Source organism: Bos grunniens, chromosome 2 (genome assembly GCF_055505025.1).
Source record: "Bos grunniens cultivar Pamir isolate PY7600 chromosome 2, Bosgru_T2T1.0, whole genome shotgun sequence".
Classification (NCBI taxonomy): domain Eukaryota; kingdom Metazoa; phylum Chordata; class Mammalia; order Artiodactyla; family Bovidae; genus Bos; species Bos grunniens.
In genome coordinates, this window is record NC_141166.1 from 88,819,914 (window position 1) to 88,834,917 (window position 15,004).

General features: G+C 35.5%; 1 protein-coding gene across 13 annotated transcripts in view; it reads left to right on the plus strand.

The window, feature by feature from the left end:
- MBD5 (methyl-CpG binding domain protein 5) overlaps window positions 1–15,004 on the plus strand; it is a 488,069-nt gene that overhangs the window by 167,471 nt on the left and 305,594 nt on the right. For all 13 annotated transcript variants that reach the window (XM_086352266.1, XM_086352333.1, XM_086352261.1 and 10 more), the window contains one exon: window positions 7,612–7,705. The gene's annotated coding sequence lies outside the window, so the exon portion shown is untranslated. The remainder of the gene's footprint in view (window positions 1–7,611; window positions 7,706–15,004) is intronic.

Genomic DNA, 15,004 nt, shown 5'->3' on the forward strand with positions numbered 1-15,004 from the left:
GAGGGCTATGAAATTGCATACTGCTAATGGTATGAAAGCAATCACCGGTAAAAGTTTAGATTGAATTTAATTCCATAGCTCAGGGAATTTTTAGATAGCATATTTTCTTCCTGTAAAAACTGCCATATTTTAAACTTGAGAGTGCAGTAATACTTTAAGAAGGCAAATTTTTTATAGAAAAAATTGAGTTAAAACCATAAATTTTGTATCCCAGTATTGAACCATATTTCATGGATTTTAATGTGATTAGGCTTATAGAACATTATTCAGAAGCAAGACTGAGGTTTTTAGGATAAACCCTGATATCACAGAGGCTTTATTATGTAAATGGTACAGAAATACTAGAAAGCATATAGAGCAAAAAGAGAACTTAGAAGTAATCTTACTGTGAAGAAGGGTCAGAAGTAGACCATCATGGCATTTTACTTTCAGTGAGAAACCTGGTAAACTGCAAGAGTGGAAAGCATGAGGCAGAAATGATATGAGGGTGTATTAGGTAAGGCTTCCAAAACTACTGAAGATTTTAGTTTTAAGTATGAGACCTTCAAAAAATGCTGTAGTTAATTGTAGACTGCATGAATTTTGAAACCCAGCTCTGCCAGTTATTAATATTAGCTGTGAAACCTTGGGCAAGTTATTCTCTCTGTTCCTTAACTTACTTGCTTGTAAAATGTAGGTGATAATAACATTTCTTTTTATTGTTGTGAGGACTAAATTAATTAATGGTAATTAGAATTTAGAACTATATAAATATTTGTTCTTACTACTCTATTTAAAAACAAGGAATAAGTTTTAGCAACTTACATGATCAATGTTAGAGATACCTATGTCCATTATCTAGAAGTCTGTATTTTTAATCATTAAAGAGTAATATGTATAGGCTGCATTCTTTTGTGATGTATAGCATTTTGTGATTTACAGAGTTATTGGTTCTTCTTAAAATAGTGGTCCTAAGGAAACACTAAACCGTGTTCCCAGTGACTTCTGTGGTAAATATGTTTAAACAGATTCTAATTCACTGAAAATTGTTCATTCTTTTTAATTTAGTTTTTATTAATACCAGTAGTAATTACACTGTTACTCTGAAGCAAAATTACCTGGCTTAGACATTAAGAGAGTTAGGCGGGTACAGTAGTCCTCAGAACAGATGAGAAATTTCATGCAGCACAGGGAGATTACAATTTTTAAATCCTTCATCGTCATAAAGTATACTAAAGAGAAAAGCTGGGTGCCTCACCTAATCACTGTAAAGCACTATACTTAATTACTAGAAACACTAACAAATATGCCAAATCTTAAGTAATTAAAAAAAAAAGGTAGAAATAAGGGACCATAAGTTAGTACCTGATTAATTAGCTAAGTAATTTGAAATAATGAGCATAGGAAATCAGTAGTAGAAAGATAGCTTTAGTATCAAGTTGATGGAAATTTCCTTTAAGGAGGGAGCAGTATCTGAGCTAATTTTTAGTTGGCCAGGACATAAGAGAAAAACAGCAAAAGGCAGCTGAGGTCAGATAATAGAAGATCAAGAGTCTTGCCAAAAGACATTGGGACTTCATTTCATAGCTGTAAATCACAGAGGCAGACATACAGCCTCTGCTAGAGATTTGAGAGATGGACTAGCTCCCTGTTTGTGAAGACATTTGAGAAGTCCATGACTGTTGCTATTAAGCGGCACTAAGCCTGGGGGGAAAATCGACTTTGGTCACAAACTGAAGATTGATGTTAACTTACTAGAAAAATCTAAAGTCTTTAGCGGCATATGCATATAGAAAAAATATTAGGAGGACTTCCATCTTAGGCATAAAAGAGAAACTATGTATAGTTTTCTTTCAAGGTTTAGTAGTTTACTCATCCTTGCTGAGTATAGCAGAGACTCTGATGTTTACTTCTGTATTAGACTTTGCATTTTCAGAAAAAATCTAAAGAGTATATGATACTGAATATACTATTTTTATTGTGAAGTACTTCTGGGCCTATTTATAAGAATTTTCAAGACTAAAATGTTAATACTCTATTTTATGTTATTTTTAGTAAGTTATGTATGTGTAGTTCTTGAGGGAAATGAATTATCAAGATTTTCTTTTTAAAATTTTGTCTTTGTATTTAAACAGAGCAAATGATGATATTAGAGGAGCTTCCCCACCCGCCCCCCACTAAGTTAGGGACAAAAAATTTTAATTTTGAGACTTTGAAGACATGTTTCTAGTTACATATGAGATTTTAAGTTAAATTTTCATTATAGAATATAACCTAGTTTTCCCTCTTTTTGGCCACAATATATATTATATATATACTATATATATATATATATACAATAAAATCATTATATTGTATTGATTACCTATACAGTTTACTTAGAAGGCTAGTAAGGTTCACCAAAATATATAATCCATAAACATTATCTTAGATTTAGCTATGTTGATGTATTGCTTAAGTCCTATTTACTCTAAGTTTAAAGTTATTTTTTACCAGTGGATCTTGAGATTATCTTTTAAGATTAGAAATATAACTCAGAACAAATTCAAGAGCTATTTTTATAAATGTTAATAATGAAGTTCTGGTAGTAGTTACTGTTCATAAAGACTTAGAGACCTGTTTTACAGGGATTGGAGACCTTTTATATTATAATCACCAGAGACATCTATAAAAATAGAAACTCCTTGGCCTTAGCCTAGTTCTTCTGAATCAAAATTTCTGGGCAGGACACCTGAGAAATTACATTTTAAAGTAGTACCTTTGGTCCTTAAGTGCATTATAATTTAAATTCACTGTAACTACCATTTACACTGTGCTTGGATCCATGTAATTTAAGATATTATAGGTTTGTGTATATTTGTGTGTGTGATGGAAGTTTTGAAGTCATTTTAAATATTGAGTAGTCCGATTAGCAAGTATCTTACTAATTTCCATAAACATCTGTAGGCAGTATTTTTTAAGTTAATGTCTTATTAGTTATCTGTAGAAATTAAGTCAGTTACAGTGAGATTGTGTCTTAACCAGTAAAATATCCTTCCTTAATACTTTTGAAAATTAGCTAAGTTCTAGCCCCATGTGATACCAATTAAAATCTGAATATTTAAGGAAGAGACTGAGTCTCCATAGGTTTAGAAGTGTCCCACATGTTTTTCATGTGTAGCTGCAATGATTCAGGGACATCCACTATTGAACAAGAGGAACAGTGATGTTCCTAGTCAAAAAATTATTGATTGACTTTGGAATCCATAGTACTCAAAACCACATGCTAAAGGTATGTCACTGTGGCATCCAAATTCTGTTTCCCTAACTGCTTATCTCAGGCTTATTTACACAATCAGAAGAAATCGAAATCAAAATTATTTCAAGAAAGCATTTTTCTATGTAAAGTTTAAAAAAAAAAAAAAAGCATTTTTCTGAATAATCCCAATTCTCTATTAGACGGTAGTTTCTTTTAAAAGACCTCTGATACAGTGCCTGATGAACTATGGAATGAGGTTCAGGACATTGTACAGGAGACAGGAATCAAGACCATCCCCATGGAAAAGAAATGCAAAAAAGCAAAATGGCTGTCTGGGGAGGCCTTACAAATAGCTGTGAAAAGAAGAGAAGCAAAAAGCAAAGGAGAAAAGGAAAGATATAAGCATCTGAATGCAGAGTTCCAAAGAATAGCAAGAAGAGAAAAGAAAGCCTTCTTTAGTGATCAATGCAAAGAAATAGAGGAAAACAACAGAATGGGAAAGACTAGAGATCTCTTCAAGAAAATTAAGAGATACCAAGGGAACATTTCATGCAAAGATGGGCTCGATAAAGGACAGAAATGGTAGGGACCTAACAGAAGCAGAAGATATTAAGAAGAGATGGCAAGAATACATAGAAGAACTGTACAAAAAAGATCTTCACGACCTAGATAATCATGATCTTGTGATAACTGACCTAGAGCCAGACATCCTGGAATGTGAAGTCAAGTGGGCCTTAGAAAGCATCACTACGAACAAAGCTAGTGAAGGTGATGGAATTCCAGTTGAACTATTTCAAATCCTGAAAGCTGATGCTGTGAAAGTGCTGCACTCAATATGCCAGCAAATGTGGAAAACTCAGCAGTGGCCACAGGACTGGAAAAGGTCAGTTTGCATTCCAATCCCAAAGAAAGGCAATGCCAAAGAATGCTCAAACTACCGCACAATTGCACTCATCTCACACGCTAGTAAAGTCATGCTGAAAATTCTCCAAGCCAGGCTTCAGCAATATGTGAACCGTGAACTTCCTGATGTTCAAGCTGGTTTTAGAAAAGGTAGAGGAACCAGAGATCAAATTGCCAACATCCGCTGGATCATGGAAAAGGCAAGAGAGTTCCAGAAAAACATCTATTTCTGCCTTATTGACTATGCCAAAGCCTTTGACTGTGTGGATCACAATAAACTGTGGGAAATTCTGAAAGAGATGGGAATACCAGACCACCTGATTTGCCTCTTGAGAAATCTGTATGCAGGTCAAGAAGCAACAGTTAGAACTGGACATGGAACAACAGACTGGTTCCAAATAGGAAAAGGAGTACATCAAGGCTGTGTATTGTCACCCTGCTTATTTAACTTATATGCAGAGTACATCATGAGAAATGCTGGACTGGAAGAAACACAAGCTGGAATCAAGATTGCTGGGAGAAATATCAATAACCTCAGACACGCAGATGACACCACCCTTATGGCAGAAAGTGAAGAGGAACTAAAAAAGCCTCTTGATGGAAGTGAAAGTGGAGAGTGAAAAAGTTGGCTTAAAGCTCAACACTCAGAGAATGAAGATCATGGCATCCAGTCGCACCACTTCATGGGAAATAGATGGGGAAACAGTGGAAACAGTGTCAGACTTTATTTTTGGGGGGCTCCAAAATCACTGCAGATGGTGACTGCAGCCATGAAATTAAAAAACGCTTACTCCTTGGAAGGAAAGTTATGACCAACCTAGACGGCATATTGAAAAGCAGAGACATTACTTTGCCAACAAAGGTTCGTCTAGTCAAGGCTATGGTTTTTCCAGTGGTCATGTGTGGATGTGAGAGTTGGACTGTGAAGAAGGCTGAGCGCTGAAAAATTGATGCTTTTGAACTGTGGTGTTGGAGAAGACTCTTGAGAGTCCCTTGGACTGCAAGGAGATCCAACCAGTCCATTCTGAAGGAGATCAGCCCTGGGATTTCTTTGGGAGGACTGATGCTAAAGCTGAAACTCCAGTACTTTGGCCACCTCCTGCGAAGAGTTGACTCATTGCAAAAGACTCTGATGCTGGGAGGGATTGGGGGCAGGAGGAGAAGGGGACGACAGAGGATGAGATCCTGGATGGCATCACTGACTCGATGGACGTGAGTCGGGGTGAACTCCGGGAGTTGGTGATGGACAGGGAGGCCTGGCGTGCTGCGATTCATGGGGTCGCAAAGAGTTGGACACGACTGAGCGACTGAACTGAACTGAAGCTTAACTAAGTGATGTAAAGCACTGATTGGTCAGTTTAAGTAATAAAGGTTGAATAATACTGACCTTTTCATCCAGATCCCTGGTGGCTCAGACGGTAATGTGTCTGCCTACAGTGCAGGAGACCCAGCTTCAATCCCTGGGTCAGGAAGATTTTCTGGAGTAGGAAATCACAACCCACTCCAGTTTTTTTTTTTTTTTTTAATTGGAGGCTAATTACTTTACAATATTGTAGTGGTTTTTGCCATATATTGACATGAATCAGCCATGGGTGTACATGTGTTCCCCATCCTGAACCCCCCTCCCACGTCCCTCCCCGTCCCATCCCTCAGGGTCATCCCAGTGCACCAGCCCTGAGCACCCTGTCTCATGTGTTGAACCTGGACTGGCGATCTATTTCACATATGATAATGTACATGTTTCAATGCTATTCTCTCAAATCATCCCACCCTCACCTTCTCCCACATTGTCTAAAAGACTGTTCTTTACATCTGTGTCCCTTTTGCTGTCTTGCATATAGGGTCATCGTTACCATCTTTTTAAATTCCGTATAAATGCGTTAATATACTGTATTGGTATTTTTCTTTCTGGCTTACTTCACTCTGTATAATAGGCTCCAGTTTCATCCACCTCATTAGAACTGATTCAAATGCATTCTTTTTAATGGCTGAGTAATACTCCATTGTGTATATGTATCATAGCTTTCTTATCCATTCGTCTCCCGATGGACATCTAGGTTGCTTCCATGCCCCAGCTATTGTAAACAGTGCTGCCATGAAAATTGGGGTACACGTGTCTTTTTCAATTCTGGTTTCCTCGGTGTGTATGCCCAGCAGTAGGATTGCTGGGTCGTAAGGCAGTTCTATTTCCAGTTTTTTAAGGAATCTCCACACTGTTCTCCATAGTGGCTGTACTAGTTTGCATTTCACCAACAGTGTAAGAGGGTTCCCTTTTCTCTGCACCCTCTCCAGCATTTATTGTTTGTAGACTTTTTGATAGCAGCCATTCTGACCAGCGTGAGATGGTAGCTCATTGTGGTTTTGACTTGCATTTCTCTTATAATGAGTGATGTTGAGCATCTTTTCACATGTTTGTTAGCCATCTGTATGTCTTCTTTGGGGAAATGTCTGTTTAGTTCTATGGCCCATTTTTTGATTGGGTCGTTTCTTTTTCTGGAATTGAGCTGTATGAGCTGCTTATATATTGTTTAGATTAAATCTTTGTCAGTTGCTTCGTTTGCTATTATTTTCTCCCATTCTGAAGGCTGTCTTTTCACCTTGCTTATAGTTTCCTTTGTTGTGCAAAAGCTTTTAAGTTTAATTAGGTCCCATTTGTTTATTTTTGCTTTTATTTCCATTACTCTGGAAGGTGGGTCATAGAGGATCCTGCTGTGATTTATGTCAGAGAGTGTTTTGCCTATGTGTTTCTCAAGGCCACTCCATTATTCTTGCCTGGAAAATCCCATGGACGGAGGAGCCTGGTAGGCTATAGTCCATGGGGTTGCAAAGAGTCAGACATGACTGAGCGACTTCACTCACTCACTTCATTTTTCATGAAAACAGTACTGGAGTGGGGTGCCATTACCTTCTCCGTCATGAAGAATTGATTTCTATGGTTCTGACTTTTACAGGCAACTCAAGAGTAATGAAGAATATATTTTTGGTAATTATCCATTCTAAACAAGGAAAGTATTTTCTAGGGTAGGGCTACATTCCTGTAGAACATCAGATTTAATGTGTTTAAAATTATATTTCTTCAAAATGTTGATGAAAACTAGGTTAGCAAGATAAAATTAGTACTGTAGAAAGTACTAAACTCTTTGTTGTTGTTGTTGTTGAGGTACTAAGTCTTGTCTGACTCTTTGCAACCTCATGAACTACACATGCCAGGTTTCCCTGTACTTCATCATCTCCCAGAGTTCGCTTAAATCATGTCCATTGATGCTAAATTCTATGCCAAGGATCAAAATGTCAAAGTATGTTTCACAGGCCTTTCTGATTCTTCTAAATGGAAAAATTATTATTACCGTTTAATTGCATAAAATATGTCCTACAGTAGACACCTCCCTTTGCCCATATTTATAATTTTAAGATTTCCTTTAATATTTAAAATAAATGAAAAAATATTTATAACCTCAAAGTCATGATATTTTCTTATGTTTTTGTTTTAGATGAATATTGAGGATATCAATTTCTGCATGTGGGAAGTAGATATTGAAGGTTATCTGGTTTACAGACAAGATCTTTAAAAAATAGACACTGAAGGTAAGTAATGACTATAGCCTCATAAATAATCTAATTTAAATGGTTAGGGTTGCCAGATTATAATTTAACTTGCTAAACTTGCTTACTTTTTTGTCACTGGCCCTGACAACCGCATTGATTCATATTCAGACACAAACTGTTATGCCTTAATACCATCTTGACAGAAAGTATCAGATTTCATTTATAATGAGCAGTTGATAAAATTGATGTATTATGGAAGAATGCAAAGTAATTAAAAAGAATGAGGAAGATATTAAGTAGCATCCATCAAAACTGGGTGCACAACTCAGAGTTTAACTTGAAAAAATAATTTTTCAGAACCTGCTATGCACTGTATTTTTTAATAATATTTATGTCTTTAACCATGTTAAGAGCTTGCTTTTCAACCATTCCAAAAAAAAAAAAAAAAACCCTGTGACAGTTTCAAACACTCATAGTATTACTTCTGAATGCCTAACTTCTTTTTCACTATTTCTTGAGCTCCTGAAGATTTGTCTTGACCTACGATACACTTTCACTTACCATATTCTGTTCATGTCTCCCATGACTGCTTACATGCTTATGTTACTAAGTAAATTCTGAATACATTTGGTAAAATTTTGAGTGAGATACAGAGTACAAAATGAAAAAAGGGTACTTTAATTTTGTGTGGTTCAGGAGGGAGGTGACATGGGTGTACCTATGGCTGATCCTTGTTGATGTATGACAGAAAATGACAAAATTCTGGAAAGCAATTATCCTTCAATTAACATTTTTAAAAATAATAATTATTTTGAGGGTCAGATAGGTACAATGGAACCTTGGAGAGTGTGTAACCTCTTAATGATTAGGGCACTTCTATTTAGCTCTAAAATCCTTTTTAAGTGGGGATAAGAGACCAGTAATATCAAATCTCATGACTTTTTTCCAGAAGAAACTAGAAATACAGAAATTGAAAAGTCCTAATTTTTCAAAAACAGCATAAAACTTCCTGTGACAGTGTCCACTTTTGCTACTGTGTGAATCAAATAAAACAGTATACAACCTCTGGTGCAGGAGTTATTTTCCTTTGTTCTATATTTCTTCATTCTTGGAGAGTACAAGTACTTAGAGTTTATTTTTTCTCCTTAATTTCTGATTACCATCTTGGTGAGTTTTTGCTAGTTTTTTATGATATTATTGTCAGAAATGACTTTTCTTGAAAATATAAATGATATTACTTACTTGTAATCCATCTATACTTTTATGTGATGAGTTGGTTGCTTAGAATAGCTATTCAATTGTTTTCTGAATTATAATAGTTAGGCAGTTATTTTTCTAGTTCCTTTATCTCCATAGTGATAGATCCTTCTTAATTTTTTTAAAAGAGAGGTTCCCTTTTTACTGTAACGTTTGCATAGAAAGTAGAGTTCTGGTCCATGCAAAGCACTTGTTTTATTTGTATATTTTCTTTTATTCTCATTTCCATTATCATGCTGCTGACCTGAACTCATAGAAAATCATTCTGATATGTAGTCTAATATCTGTTTCACTGTTCTCTCTTGTTTATATGTATTTTTATAACATATTATTTTATATATTTTTTAATGGAAAATTTCAAATAAAAAAGAAAAGGGAGCATAATATCATGAACTTTCGTGTGCCCATGTCTCAGCTTCAACAGTTACCTCATGGCTGAACTCATCTTAACTATATCTCTATCCTGCCTTCTCCCCCACTTATACACATGAAATTTTAATATGCATAAATGGATTGTGCTGTGTATCTCATGGTGCCTTATTTTCATACATTATAGTATTTGGTTAGCAGATATTTTATTTAGGATTTTAGAATCTACATTCTTAAGTGAAAAGTACTATACTTTTGTGCTTCATTTTCCTTGTCTGGTTTTGCAATTAAGATTACACCAGCCTTATAAAATGAGATGAGCAATTTTTTACTCTTTTTTATTTTCTAGTATAGCTTTATATAATATGAATTTACTGTTTCTTTATTGTGTGCTAAAACTCATATGTAAAGTATCTGGTTGAGAGATGTCTTTGTATGCTATTTATGTCTTTAATGCTTTCTGATCTATTTAAGTTTTCTCTTCAGCTTTGGGTACCAGTAACACCTGATGGTCTCCCCACCTACCAGTGTACCCCAGACCCACTTTTCTTTTAGTCAGGAAATACTTGGACAGTCTCAGTGTCCACATCTCAGCCATGTAATAGTCACTTTCTTTTTGAACTGACCAGGAATTTAATGTTTTAACCCTCATCATTGGTCTGATATGCCCAATCTTGCTTGACTTAAACTCCCACTAACACATACCTAGATTAATCCTGAGCTCCATTAGTTTTCTATTCTATAACCAGAAACTTTAGTTAACAGTGCTCTTAACTGACGTCTTTGCTGCTGCTGCTAAGTTGCTTCAGTCGTGTCCGACTCTGTGCGACCCCATAGACGGCAGCCCACCAGGCTCCCCCGTCCCTGGGATTCTCCAGGCAAGAATACTGGAGTGGGTTGCCATTGCCTTCTCCAAGGCATGAAAGTGAAAAGTGAAAGTGAAGTCGCTCAGTCATGTCCGACTCTTAGCAACCCCATGGACTGCAGCCCACCAGGCTCCTCCGTCCATGGGATTTTCCAGGCAAGAGTACTGGAGTGGGGTGCCATTGCCTTCTCCAAACTGACATCTTTACATCTCTTAAAACCTTTTACGTACTGGTTATGTATCTCAAGGCTGTGTCAAAGGTAAATATTTTGAAAAAGACTAAGTAAGGTTATTATGTTCAGGGAAGGTAAGTTTTCAGAAAAAAACAGGCAGTCATCTAGTCTAATGTCCTGTACAGTATATACCAAATTACAGTTAACTTTAGAAGATTTTCACTTATCTCAAGAGTTTGAAACTTTCTTATAATTATTATTGGAAGAATAATTAAAGATATTTTCATTAACAAAAACAAAAAATAATAGCATAAGCAGAGAGTTCACAGATCTAATAACAAAAGGAAATGATCAATAACATAATAGTTATTATAATTTTTGATGCATTTTAATGTTTATACCTAAGATCTTAATTCAGTTTTTCTTACACAGTTTCATAGTGTACTTTATTTCTTTTTAATCCTTTCTTACTTAAACTTTATGTATCTCCCATAAAAAGAATCTTACAGGACCAAGATGTGTAATGGACTTAGAGGTCTTATTAAGGAATTTAAAGTTTAGGTTTTAACTATTCAATAAGCCATTGGTAGGTTTTGAACCTACAAATCACATGGAATGGATGTGCTTTGTGAAATTTAAAATATCTTTGGAAAACATAGCTATGACTTCAGTATTTTGTTTTAGAAGCAACTCTTTAAAAGCCATAAAATAATAGATTTGTAATTTTTACTAAAATGTTTTAAATAATTAGAAAAGTCTATAAATTCAAAGGCAGTTCAAAACCTAAGAATTAATAGTTGGTAGCTACAACAAGGAAGATGCTGATTTTCTTAACATACAAAGAGTGTCAACAATTCAATATGGAAAAGACAACCCATTTTTTATAAAATACTTAAACATATAGTTTATCAAAGAAGAAATGCAAATGACAAATGAAATTTTTCAATTTTCCAGCCTCTCTGTTGCATTGTAGTAACATTTTTCTATTGATCAGTTGCTGCCTAATGCTATGTTTTGCTATTTCTTTTCATTTGCTTAGAGTACCTTTGTTATCAATGCTGTGCTAGTCTTCCTTTTATTACTCATGACTGGATGTAATGGTTTTACCTGGCGTGCACATGGGGTTGTATGTATGTATGTATGTATGTGTTGGTGGGAAGGGTCTGGGGTATTGTTTCAAGTTTGCTTTCTAAGGACTAGTCTTCTCTGCTGCCACAGACACAAAATGTTTCCTGTAAAAATGACTTGTTTGTGTACTATTTGTATAGCTCCTACCTTCTTTACTTTTCTAAATCTAACTGGGTCTACTGGATTCTGCTGCCAACTCAACTCACCTCTGTCCGCATACCTGTGATTAAAAACAAGGCCTTTGGCAACTTAGGGTGTGTTATGTACCTTCAGGGCATACTTTTTGCCATCATTTTCTGAGATCCACTCCATGGTGTCCTTTACCACTACATTTCTCCTAAATTACTTCTCCATTTATTCTCTCAGTTCAGTCGTTCATGTGGCTCCTATTAGGTCTCAGCTCCTTTTGCCTGTTTCAGCATATGGGTATTACAACTGAATCCTAATATTACTGAAAACATATTGAATTGGTTTCTTCATAAAGAAAGAAAAGGAAACAGACAGGGAGGGATGGATAGGACACAAAGAGAAGGAGATGAGAGAAAATGAATAAAGCAATCAACTCTAGGAGCAAAACTAATCCAGAAAGCAAGGACTCTGGAAATACATTGTAAAATGACAGAAGATGAGCTGGACAAAACAAACTTCAGTAGATACTTCAAATATAAAATGGAAGATACCAATAATGTGATGCTCAATATCTTTTTTTCTAATTCTTAAAGAATTGCACATCAAAACCACAATGAGGTATCACCTTACACCAGTCAGAATGGCCATCATCAAAAAATTTACAAGCAATAAATGCTGGAGAGGGTGTGGAGAAAAGGGAACTCTCTTATACTGTTGGTGGGAATGTAAATTGATATAGCCACTATGGAAAACAATATGGAAATTCCTTAAAAAACTAAGAATAAAACTACCGTATGACCCAGCAATCCCACTACTGGGTGTATATCTTGACAAAATCATAATTGAGGAAGACACGCGTACCCCATTGTTCATAGCAGCACTCTTTACAATAGCTAGGACATGGAAGCAAGATACCCATCAACAGATGAATGGATAAAGAAGATGTAGTACATACATACAAATGGAATATTATTCAGCCATAAAAAAGAACAAATTTGAGTCAGTTCTAGTGAGGTGGATGAACCTAGAGCCTATTATAAGGAGTGAAGTAACTTAGAGAAAAACAAATACAGTATAATATTAACACACATATATATGGAATTTAGAAAGATGGTACAATGAACCTATTTTCAGGAAAGCAGTGGAAATGCAGATATAGAGAACAGACTTGTGGACACAAGTCTGTGTGGGGGAAGGAAGGAATGAGAGGAATAGAGAAAGTAGCATCAACATATATATGCTAAAAAGTGAAAGTCGCTCAGTTGTGTCCGACTCTTTGCAGCCCCATGAACTGCAGCCTATGGCTCTTCCGTCCATGGGATTTTCCAGGCAAGAGTACTGGAGTGGGGTGCATACTCTTGCCTGGAAAATCCCATGGATGGAGGAGCCTGGTGGGCTACAGTCCGTGGAGTCGCTAAGAGTCAGACACGACTGAGTGACTTCAGTTTCACTCTTCGCTTTCATGCATTGGAGAAGGAAATGGCAACCCACTCCAGTTTTCTTGCCTTGAGAATCCCAGGGACAGGGAAGCCTGGTTGGGCTGCTGTCCATGGGGTCGCACAGAGTCGGACACGACTGAAGCGACTTAGCAGCAGCAGCAGCAACCATGTGTAAAATAGATAGCTGGCTAGAAGTTGCTATATAACACAGGGAACCCAACCTGCCCCTCTGTGATGACTGAGAAGGGTAGGATGACGGGAGGGGAGGGACAGGATATATGTATAATTATAGCTGATTCATGTTGTTGTACAGCAGAAACTAATATAACATTGTAAAACAATTATCCTCCAAGTGAAAAATAAATTAAGAAAAAGATGAAACCGGAAAGAACAGAAGAGTGGCTAGATATTATGGAAAGTACTTTTAAGTATATGAAAGACTAAAATAAGAAGAATTAATAAAATAAGCCAAATAAATAAATAATTATAGAGAAAATTTTGTGTGCTAATATGTGAAAGTAGGTAAATTGAGATAGACAATAAAGAAAAAAGATAATAAATGTTTAAAGTTAAAATTTAGTATCTTTTGTAAAATAGAAGATAATTTGAATCCACATTTGGAAAAGGCCATGGGAAATTTTAACCTAGAACTTTCAAAACCAAGATTCATGAACTTACAAACGTCAAGCATGAAGAATGATTAAATTACTGATTGGAAGGTAAAGGGAGAAAATATTTGGTCTTCTCTCTTATTTATCCACATCAACTCTTAGGGCCAGTTGACAGTGGAGTAACATCTATATGATCATATAGAAATAAAAGCATTTTATATTTTAAATTCTATGTGTCTTTGGGTATAAAGACTACAGATAGTTTTGAACTCAATGAATATTATTTTGAAAAAAATTAGAAGATGAACTACTGGCACTTACATTGAAATAACCTAAAAATTACCACAGAAAGATGAGCAGTAAGCACTGAAAGGATTTAGCTATAAAATACAGACGAGAAAAAAAATGGAAACACTGTATTCTATTCCCTTAAAATAGAAATGCCGTATTACCTTGACCTCTTTTCCTCTCCTTTTCTTGCTGGGTTTTGTAGTTTAAGTTTGTTGATTTCCACTTCTTTAATACTTGCAAGTCAAAGAATGTCCACGAAGATGCAAATAATAAAAGTATAAGCAGAGTTTAACAGTACAGAGAAAAATACTAAAAAAATACTAACTGAAATATAGTGAAGGAAAGAAAGAGAAGGACAGAGTAACAGGAAATATGCTAATATCTTTATTGCTCGTAGAAGTAAACGAATAGATTTTGAATAGAGAAATAAAAAACAAAGCTGTATAAATTATATAAGTTAATAAATACAGAGTTTCATAAAGTTATCATTATAAGATCATAACTACTGGAACAAAGGTATGTGCAGAGAAACTACACCTGAAGAAAAATGAGATAACTAATATTAAATATTTTCTTTAAAAAAAAAATCCCTAAAACAAGTTAAAATATTAAAAAGTGAAAAGCAATTAGATGCTAGGTGTCACAATTATCATTTAACATTGTACTGAAGGGAATCAGCCAAGAGAAAACATTAATGTCAATGGGTTTTTGGCTTGTGTTGGTATTTTAGACAGTGGATTTTGAACTAAATCACAGAGGAAAATGCCATATGCAGGTAACACAATAAATTGCTTTTAAAATGTTGAAAACTAAAGGATAAAAAATTAAGCCAGCTAAAGGCAAGCAACATTCAAAAAACAAAGATTGTGGCATCTGGTCCATCACTTCATGGCAAATAGATGAAGGAAAAGCGGAAACAATCGACAGATTTCATTTTCTTGGGCTCCAAAATGACTGCGGATGGTGACTGCAGTCACGAAATTAAAAGATGGTTGCTTCTTGGAAGAAAAGTGATGACAAATCTAGATAGCATATTAAAAAGCAGAGACATCACTTTGCTGACGAAGGTCTATATA